This window comes from Lissotriton helveticus, chromosome 9 (genome assembly GCF_964261635.1).
Source record: "Lissotriton helveticus chromosome 9, aLisHel1.1, whole genome shotgun sequence".
NCBI lineage: Eukaryota > Metazoa > Chordata > Amphibia > Caudata > Salamandridae > Lissotriton > Lissotriton helveticus.
Genome location: NC_136070.1, coordinates 32,265,886 through 32,275,847, shown reverse-complemented (window position 1 = coordinate 32,275,847; position 9,962 = coordinate 32,265,886).

The window sequence follows — 9,962 nt, the reverse complement described above, 5'->3', positions numbered from 1 at the left end:
GAATTGCTTTCTGTGTCGGCGGGCGGCTGCGGAGCGTCTGGGCAAAGCAACAGTCGGCCCTTGTAGCAAGCGTGCCCACCTGACCTGCATGTTCCACAGCCTCACCAGGCCTCCACGAAAGGGCCTTGCATTTTGTGCGCTCATCTGTCCAAAAACAACAGTTTCCTTTTTGTCAAAGTACATAACTTGTTGAAGAGAAGCAAAGTAGTGTGTGGTGCCTTCAGCTTTTTTATTTTTTATTTTTACCTCTGTGTCCAGTGGCTTTATGGACAAGTTCAGGTGTTGTAGTATTTTATATATTTATTTTATGTATATATTTTGTTGAATAGTGTCAACTCCAAACACCTTGGTATCGTAGGTTTGATATTGATGTTGTAACATGTCTCATTCACTACCTTTACTACAACAGCTTTAGACGGCTGCACAAAACGTTTGTAACATAATGGGTACGCAAAGGATGATGGGGCTTTATGCCTTTGACATGGCCACAGTGCTTATGCATTTGGTATATACCACTGGGCTTTATGCAAACACTGTGTAGGGAATTTGTGTTTATCATACTGAGGCATACCATGCGCTCCCACGAAAGCAAACACTTTGGTTGCAGCAGGCGGGAAATTTTTGGTGAGGCACATATAGGGAAGATGCTGCTTGGAATCTGCCAGAAAGATAAGAATCAATCCAGTAAAGAAGGACACCACTTAGCCCTATCTCCATTAGTCTATTTGGTAAGATTTGATGAATGACTGTTTCAAAGGCAGCTGACTGACACAGCTGAACCAGGACTGCTACCCGAACACCATTTATCATTCTTATCTCGTCTGTTGCTACCACAAGTGCTGTCTCCATGCCATGGGCTGGTCTGAAACCCATTTGCTCTGGTCCTAATAAATCCTTATGTTACTTAACCAAACACCCACTCAAACAGCCACTCACCCGTACTGCCACGTACAAAGCCAGTCACCCACCCACCCATACAGCCACTCCTATATATATATATATTCACTGAAAAAACCATAGGTTATAGACCATATATAGTTAGGAATTAGCATTTACAAAACCTTGAAAATTCACTGAAAAAACCATAGGTTATAGACCATATATAGTTAGGAATTAGCATTTAAAAAACCTTATTTTACTCACACAAAACCATTGAAATTCCATATATAGTTAGTTGCACTAACTATATATCGCGCACCCGCAATCCACTGCTGATCATGTCACATATTACATCATTCATGACATGGTCAGTGACATCACTGATGACATCACTGATGACATCTCAAATGACATCACTGATGAGATCACTGATGACGTCATCCAGTGACTGTATAATTCTGTAAAGTTAAAATATGTCTTACATATTGAAGAATGAATGGATGTATAAGTGTCTTGATGAAGGATTTAGTAGGGGCATGGCTGACTGTATGAGTGACTGATTAAATGTGTCTCACTGAGTGCATGGGTTAGTGACTAAACTGTCTTAATTTGTGCATCATTATGTCTGTTGTTCTGTAAACTGCTGCATGTGTTGATCATTAGCTATATGATTAACTGTATGGGTTATTGATTGGTTGCCCAAGCATTTGTATGGGAGACTGAGTGTGTGTGTGGGTGGCTGGGAGGTGTATCACTCTCTGCATAGATGTGTGAGCAGTTGATTGACTGGATGTATGGGTTCAAAAGTGCATGTGGAAACAGCTGTATGGGCGGTTGACTGTGTGCATGAGTGTATTGGTGAGTGAATGGATATCTCAGTGCTACATGTCAAAGTAAGTACATATGTAAAACACAGTACATGTGAGAGTTACCATATATAAATAACTGTGCATAAGAGCCAGTGAATGTGTGAGTGGCTGTATGGATCATTGTGAACTTGTATCCAGGATTGTATAAGTGAGTAAATATGTTTTAGTATATGTTTGAATAACTAAGGTGTGTATAACTGTATAGTTGAGGAAATGGAGGTGTGATTGATTCTTTGCATGACTGACTAAGTGTCTGAGTAACTCCATGGATGAGTGACAGTCTATGAGTGTCTGTTTACACTGAGTGTATCTAAGGTTATATTAGAGTCTGAAGAGGTTTATCGTATTATCACATGAATGATGTCATCAGTGATGTGATCAGTAATGTCAAATGAGATGTCACCAGTGATGTCATCAGTGATGTCATTTGAGATGTCATCAGTGATGTCATCAGTGATGTCACTGACCATGTCATGAATGATGTAATATGTGACATGATCAGCAGTGGATTGCGGGTGCGCGATATATAATTAGTGCAACTAACTATATATGGAATTTCAATGGTTTTGTGTGAGTAAAATAAGGTTTTTTAAATGCTAATTCCTAACTATATATGGTCTATAACCTATGGTTTTTTCAGTGAATTTTCAAGGTTTTGTAAATGCTAATTCCTAACTATATATGGTCTATAACCTATGGTTTTTTCAGTGAATTTTCAAGGTTTTGTAAATGCTAATTCCTAACTATATATGGTCCATAACCTATGGTTTTTTCTGTGAATTTCATTGGTTTTTTAACAGCTAATATCTGTAGCTGTAAAATGTATTCTTCTTTAAATCCAAAAATATATTTTATATGTTTATGAATAATTTTTTTTTAAAATATTTTTTTTTCTTCGTTCCCGCTTCGCAAATCAGGAAGCTTCCCGTTAGCTGACCTTGATGCCGCGAAATAGACCGCGAGCCGGTAAACGTTTCTTTATCGCAAGTGCCGCGTTACAAAACAACATCGTGACGCCTCCCGTCCGCATGACGTTTCACGTTGTCGCGTGATACGTCATATGACGTACTACGTTAGCGAACTGGTACGCGAAGCGAGTCGCAAAGCGCAGGTTTCTGGAAGCAAACCGGGAGGCCCTGCAAAGCGCTTAACGTAAACACAGCAAGTCATGTGACTTGGTAATAACACTTTTCATTGGTTCATTTCACTTTTGGTTTCCTAATGATGTAAGACTAGGTCATATAATCTAAAATGAACACTTTTGATTGGTTGAGAACTCTTGTTTTTCCCAAATGATGAAAATCCCTCCTTCTTTCCTCACTCTGACTTTCATCATTGTGAGAGAAAGACCCTTTGTGATCACTGAGCAATGGCTTCTTTAGTAGCTTCAGCTGGTGCTTCCCCACCACCTCCACCACATCCAAGGAAGAGTGGACCACCTGCTCAAGTTATAATTCAACAAGAAGAAGAAGAAGAGGAACAGGAGGACGAGCACGGAGAGGCAGTTTTTGCCTGAGCAGCCCAGGACGTCTCACCGGAAAGAAAACTTCATTTGGCAATTTTTTAAAATTCCCAAAGGTCAGAAAAAAGTAAATGGAAGATACGTAACTTGCCTTATATGTCAAGATAGACTGTCCAGAGGGACCGACAAAAAATACAGTTTCGGAAACTACACAATGCATCGCCATATGACTAGGTGGCATCCTAACAACTACAGTGCTGCACAGTTTCGGAACGACCTAGATAATCTCCCTATTATGGCCAGAAGATCTGTTGTACCGGAAGTAACGGGACCAGAGGGCAGGGAGATGGTGCCAAATATACAAATGAGATTTGGTGATGTAAAACACATCTGCGTATTTTGCGATGGATTCATTTCCTACGGAGAAAAAAGCATCACTCTGATCAACAGAGCTATTGACTATCATATGCAAGTTTGTACGAAACGCCCAAAATAATAAATACTTATTTTTTTTGTTTTGTTGCTCCTGTTGAGCCCTTTACAATGAATCGTTTTCATTGCCCCCTCCAAGAAAAACCCCAAAAAATATAAAACTGTTCCGAAAAATTCAAAAACAGTAAAAAAATGTTCAGAAAAATAAAAAAAAAAGTTCTTTTCAGAACTACCTCCCCGTTATTAAAAAATTGGTACAATATTTGGAACTGTGCCAACCTCTATTTCTCTTAGTTCGCTTCCCAGTTCGCTCGCCGGTACGCGAACCGGAAGCGAACCAAAAACAGTAAGTATAAGGGAAGGAAACAGACACTTATGTTAAAAGAAAGACAGCTATAGGGGAGTAAACTAGAGATACTATTACCCGTAATCCACTGCTGATGATGTCACATATTACATCATTCATGACATGCTCAGTGACATCATCAGCAGAGGATTGCGGGTTTTTTGGCAACATGCCTTATCCACGGTTTAATAACGCTGCCTTTTGCTTTATATAAGTTTTCAAATTGTATGAAATATATACCAATAGGTCGTTATGAACCTTTAGGTAGTGCTTTTCTTCATGAGGTCTGGTCGCTTCCATACACATACAGATGTTTCAAAGATGATCAAGAAGTTTATCTGAATGGAGAGGAATGCACTGAGACGCCAGATCATTCACTAATGTGTAGGCACATACAGTTACACGGTTCATGCAACAAACACCGACCAAATATGGCTTGCGTGTTGCAAGGCACGCCAGTTCCTGCTATCATCCCCACGTTCAAGTTGTTGGAAAATTGTAGTTATTTGATGCTCAATAATGAAGATTGTTCTGAGTTAATTAAAAGTATTCCTTTTATCGTAACAGTAAGTGAACGGGTTATTTGCTGCAGAAATGTTCTATTTCCTCCCACACATGAACATAGGGAGTTTTCAATCTGGCCACAAATACCAACCTTGGGACACGTTTCAACGGCATGGCAAGAATAAGAGCTCTTTTGTCTCAGAGAGAGGTGGCCTTGAGTTCGGCCCGTGAAACTTTCGTACTTCACATAGCGAACACCCGTACAGAGGTGCACACCCTTTTCAATTAAGATTTGCCTTTCAATTTCAGCAACATGTTTCCGACTATCTTTAACGCATCCTCCACAAAGTCCCTGGCGCACTTTTTTAAAGTTGTTACCAGTGGTCTCGTGACTTCATTTGAGAAAATCTTTGGAGTCATCCCTGCTTCCTTTCATTCTATTTTCTCCACTCTGGTTCGTGGATTGGCATTTTTACTTGCATTACCAGCGGACGCTCTTGTGCTTTTTTACATTTTTAAATATGGATGTCCCTCCTATGCAACCTCCCACCCTGCAGCTGCTGACACTGTTCCGCAATCGCATGCTAGAATATTATGGCACAATGCCGTTGGCGATATTAAGCACGGCATATGGATTATCTTTTCGATTCTCCTACTTCACCTGTGTCCAGCCTGTATTTCACTGCCTGACCTGTGATTTCGATTGGGCCATTGATTTGTGTCTCTGCGGACCGGTTTCTCCTGACGTCGACTTTAATCAGCTGATGACTCCTATCATTACTCACGAGTTGGTTTGTCCTGGCGAAAGGATTATGGCTGTGGCATTGATGCATGGACTACTTGGTCCCTGGAATTTACTGGCGGCAGCACAGTCTTTCTTGGAACAGAGCTTTCTTGAAAACCCACCGAGCTGTCCTCTGATGGTGATAGAGGATCCGGTGCTGGGAGAGCACGTATGTTCTTTTCCGCTTTTAAATTGGATGGCTGAACTGTTTTCGGATGAAGACGGTGACTTCCTATTGGAGGCTGTTGCAGCTTATTTTGCATACACAGTTATGTCATAGACCTTTTTCATGTTTGATATGCTGAGTACTAGCATTTCATTGACAATTCATTGACTTATTTGTCAAGTTTTTATTATTTACCTTGCCTATTGGCTTAAGACTCGATAAAGTACTTGGCTGTTTTATTTTTCTTTAGCATTAAATTTTCCTAGTTTTTAATGCTTTACCTTGCGGACCGTCCACATATAAACTTGCAATCTGCTCTCATGAGATGGCACTTCTATTATCTTATTCAGTTTGTTTCCGGATCATGGGGAGGTGTCATCTAGGTCCTGGATATCTTTACACCGTGTTAAGTTAGCATGGGCTCATTACCGGTTTAAACGCCATTTTTCCTTTTTTGCAACTTCTGCACACGACACTTAGTTGTTGCTTTAGCTTTCCACCTAGTAGTTCATCGTGGTTTACATGAGAATAATATGTTATTGCTCTACTATCTGCTTTGCTTGTTAAACTATATCTGTACAGCGAGTGCTAAAGTTTCAAGAACAACACGATACAGAATTGTTATGAGGTCTGATCTCCACGACTTCATACTCATAACATAAGTGCAACTTCTGCCAATTCTGGGCATGAGGCGGGTTTTATATTGCTTTGCCGAACACACATACACAACAGTTGATGCGGTTCACATGAAGAGAGAGCTGGTGTATGCTGATGTGATTCCTTCAAATCTAAGACACTAAAGTATGGGCACGCCCTAAACCAACACAAAGAGACCTTCTTAGCAAATAATATAATATGTGTATTAGGGAGGGTGAGATATAAGCAGCCGCGGGCCGTGGAGGGAGTTACGATGGTGCAGGGAGGCGGGGAGGGGGAGAAGCAGGGTGGAGCCCTCTCTACCTTGCCCCTCCCCCTCCCCGCCTCCCTGCCCCACCGTAACTCCCTCCACGGCCCGCGGCTGCTTATAAGTGTTGCTAACTCTTATTCATTTACAGCATGTTAACATACTGTCACCATTCGCTTTTTATGTACTAGTAACTATGCTGGTAATTTTGCTACTGATAATATGTGTACTTGTATTCTCCACCCTGCCCCTCCCCCTCCCCGCCTCCCTGCCTCACCGTAACTCCCTCCACGGCCCGCGGCTGCTTATAAGTGTTGCTAACTCTTATTCATTTACAGCATGTTAACATACTATCACCATTCACTTTTTATGTACTAGTAACTATGCTGGTAATTTTGCTACTGATAATATGTGTACTTTTATTATCTAAGGTACTACGCCTGAGAAGACGGCATTAGTAAATAAACATTTCAAATACACATCTGTTCTTCTTAACTCCATGTTCTGGTTTCTAAGAAATCTATAACGACCGACTGTTCATGAGTTCCACGTATCCTGAGGTACTATAAGTTCATATTCTGGATTGTCTAAACATTGAGAGTTTGTTATATCCAATGTGACACTGTACCTAGCTTGCTAAGGAGTTTTTCATTACTAACGTGAGTTTTGGGACACCCTAATTCGCCGAGGTTCCAATCCTCTGTCCACAGTTCTGTGTGAGAACAGAAACCCTGCGACAGGGGCACCCCCAACCCTTGCTGGAGCTTCATCACACTTGCGATACAACTCCAGCAATGCATTCGCCGAGGTTCCAATCCTCTGTCCACAGTTCTGTGTGAGAACAGAAACCCTGCGACAGGGGCACCCCGACCCTTGCTGGAGCTTCATCACACTTGCGATACAACTCCAGCAATGCGCCACCTTTACGGCACAGATACATCACGCATCTGTGCTGTTTTTGCCCCATGATGCGCCGCATTGTAAATGCAGCACACCATAGGTGACGGAACAGCGGCACAGAATGACTAACACATCCCTGGTGATGCGCCAGTCATCATAAATGTATCCCTATGCTTCTTATCTTGTTAGAGATGAACCGCCATATGTATCATCAAAGTTTTTTGCATTTCCTAAATAGCGAACTTTAAGGAATAAATAGCGATTCTTTACCATTCCTAGTTTGCGATGAGCTATTTGCTAATTAGCCGAATGTAGCCCAATGAAGCCCAATGTAGCCCAATGTAGCCCAAAGATGGACGCCAGACACACAAAAAAACAAATGTAGCCCAAATATCAGCCAGATGTAGCCCAACTATAGCCCAGTGACAGAATGACCAATCAGCTTCGCAAACCTCCGTTACGCGAAGCGGAGAGCTGTTACAGATATATATCTTTTTTTGAACGTTAATTTCTCAAAATCCACTGGAGCATATATATTGAGACCTAGCAAAGGCACATCGGGCTACCAGTCCCTAATATTTTGCCAAGTTTCGTGCAAATCCATTCAGCCGTTCGATTATTATTATTATTATTTTTTTTTGCCCCGCGGGGCCCTTTTAAAACCTCCACATCAAACCTAGGGGGTCAGCGAGGATCTACTATGCCCCCTTATAGTTATTTCCCCCTTTGTTTTGACCTCCTCTTGTCTCTCGATCCTACCGAGAGACAAGATGGCGGCCGCTACGGACTGTTTGGAATGTTGACAGACGCCGGAGAACCAATCAGCTTCGCTTCACAAAGCTCCGTTGCGCGACAAGTACGCGTCCTGGGCCGCTGCCCAGTCCGCTGTTACAGATATATATCTTTTTTTAAACGTTAATTTCTCAAAATCCACTGGAGCACATATATTGAGACCTACAAAAGGCACATCGGGCTACCAGTCCCTACAATTTTGCCAAGTTTCGTGCAAATCCATTCAGCCGTTCGGGCTAAAAGTGAGGCCAACCGCCCTATGGAAATTAACATGGGAAAAACGCGTTTTGGGACCCCCCTTTTTTCTCGGCCCCCCCTTGATGAACCCCCCCAAAATTTTCAGGGGCTGCTCAGAAACAAAATGTGCCATTTTCCTGAAAATTTCAGCCAATTCCGTCCACAAACGCCAAAGTTATTAGACATAGAATTTTCAAAAAACCCATAGAGAAAAAATCCTAACTATATATACCTACTGGCGACCGCCAGTAGGTAATATATATATATATATATATATATATATACACACTCGACATATACAAAACTCTAAAGGATCGCTGGTCTCTTAATATATTGTGCAGCAGCTCTGGGGCACAGTTCCCAAGTTCTTGTTGTGGTAAGCCTTTGGAATGCAAGTTGGTATTCTAAATATAGTATCATAGTGCACTAACTTGGCCCCTAGTCTATTCTGAGGCTGTGATTTAAATTTAAGCTCAGCAAGCAGATGGTTGTCCAAAATTCTACTTTTATCAAACGGCCACTTTCCAAAACCATCTGTTTTAAATACTTTTATTGTTTGGTGAAGTTTCGGTGGAGAGCAGCGGAGTCCTGTATGCATGAAGGAAGCAATCCAAACCATACCAGAAAAATTAGGTGGTCACAGCCCCCTCCGTGAAATCTGTCATGGTTTAATCTCCTAAATTACTCTTCACAGTAGTATTTGTATTATATTTACCATCTTACACTACGTGAGCCATCCCTTCTTTTATCTTTCTCTGTCCTTTGGCAAAACATTACATTTATAATTGGCCTTTTATAGGTAGATGGCTTACCAGGATCCATTCAACACACAGATTAGCGATGTGAGCCACACTTAAGTGTTTTTTGCGGCCCTAAGTCGCAACGCGTTTTTATGTTTGCGTTTTTAAATATCTTAATCATGTTCCTAAACTGGTATTTTACTGTGCCCTATATAAATGCTGTAGATAAGCCAAATTAATCTGGTGGTCGCTTTTAGTTGTATTTTGTGTGCATGCTTGCATTGCTAAGTCAGTTTCTTTCTCATCTTCTGTGCTTCTTGAGGGTTCCTCTCCTTTAAACCCAATTTCTTTTCAAGCTGAAGGACCAGGTATATCATAAGTGTTAAGCGTTGGTCCATCAGGACTAGATTTACTTTGAATTTGCATGAAAATCACTAGCGACGTAAATGACGCGCTGTTTGTTTTGTTGAATATAGCCAAATCCAAAGTGAATATCTTGAAAATCGGATATGTAACCACCCCTCGTGGTCTGGTGTTGGACCCACCTGGTGCAGATGAAGAAGCACGAGTGATGGAGACCTATGCACAAAAAAACACACCCTGCTATTTGAAGCATCATCCAAATTTACTTTCCGAAACCCCCCTGTCGCCACAGTAAGATTGCACCATATCTTCCATAGGTTTCATATACTGCATTTGTCAATAGGGAGGAGTATGTTCAAGTCACAGGCTGCCATACCTAATTCTGATGGGTCCAGCAGCAAGAGTTCTCATGCTGATTGAAATTGGGACGTCCACGGATACTCAGCCTATTTCTTGTCGTTCACTCAGATGTTTTGGCTGCTGAAAGCACCGTAAGAGACTTGGAGAAAGTCGGGGGAATAAAGAAAAATTGTCTGATCAAGTGTACTTAGGTTTGCCATTTCCCCGTATGATTCTCATCTCGT